The sequence below is a fragment of the Artibeus jamaicensis genome, unplaced genomic scaffold (genome assembly GCF_021234435.1).
Source record: "Artibeus jamaicensis isolate MK-2021 breed Jamaican fruit bat unplaced genomic scaffold, CSHL_Jam_final contig_466, whole genome shotgun sequence".
In the NCBI taxonomy this organism is placed as follows: Eukaryota; Metazoa; Chordata; class Mammalia; order Chiroptera; family Phyllostomidae; genus Artibeus; species Artibeus jamaicensis.
In genome coordinates, this window is record NW_026521844.1 from 2,722,369 (window position 1) to 2,723,080 (window position 712).

Sequence of the window (712 nt, forward strand, 5' to 3'; positions counted from 1 at the left end):
GTTGTAATGGCACCCTCGCTAGTTTTTACTTAATATTATTTTATTGGGTTTATGTGGAATAGTCATTCAATTACTAATAAAATTTTTTTAGTGTAAACTGCACTTCATGTTCAATGCTGGAGTTCTTACTCTCCCAAGATTTTTGAAGATGCTGCTCTATTTGTCCTATTTCTTTATAACTTTGATATTTGAGATTTAATAATAAGTATCTTTTCTGTGTTGTATGAAAGGGGAGAAGGTTAGCACTCCCCTTGACAAGGATGGAAGAGACCCTCGGGCCTAACAACACACATATGGTTAAAAATTATCTTTTCTGTTAATAGTGACTTTTCATTGGTTTGGTTGTTCTAGAGTTATAATCATTGTTTCAGAAGGGTCAGGGATGGGTGAGGAGGAATTTACACATGTGTTAACTACTAGGAAAATAAAAAAGGATGCAGATGGGGAAGCCAATCTTGCATCAAGGCTCTACTAAAACGTATCGCTACTGCAGGGTGTCTTTTTATTTAATCATTTTTTATTCTATGACATTTGTTCCAATTTCTTCCACTTTGCCCCCTCCACGCATCCCACCTCCTAGTGTTCTTGACTTTTTAATATTTCTTGTTCTTTTTATAGACATAATTCACTAATCTCTTTGAATGGTGATAATTAAATAACATTATTTTTCAATTATGCACCTTTTCTCACTATATTTTTTCAATATCCTATT

At 33.4% G+C, this 712-nt stretch overlaps 1 non-coding gene across 1 annotated transcript; it reads left to right on the plus strand.

Moving 5' to 3' along the window:
- Nucleotides 1–216: 216 nt before the first annotated feature.
- On the plus strand, nt 217–342 carry LOC119047270 (U6atac minor spliceosomal RNA). Its single transcript, XR_008392056.1, has one exon. It is a non-coding gene; the product is annotated as a U6atac minor spliceosomal RNA (small nuclear RNA).
- Nucleotides 343–712: the final 370 nt, after the last annotated feature.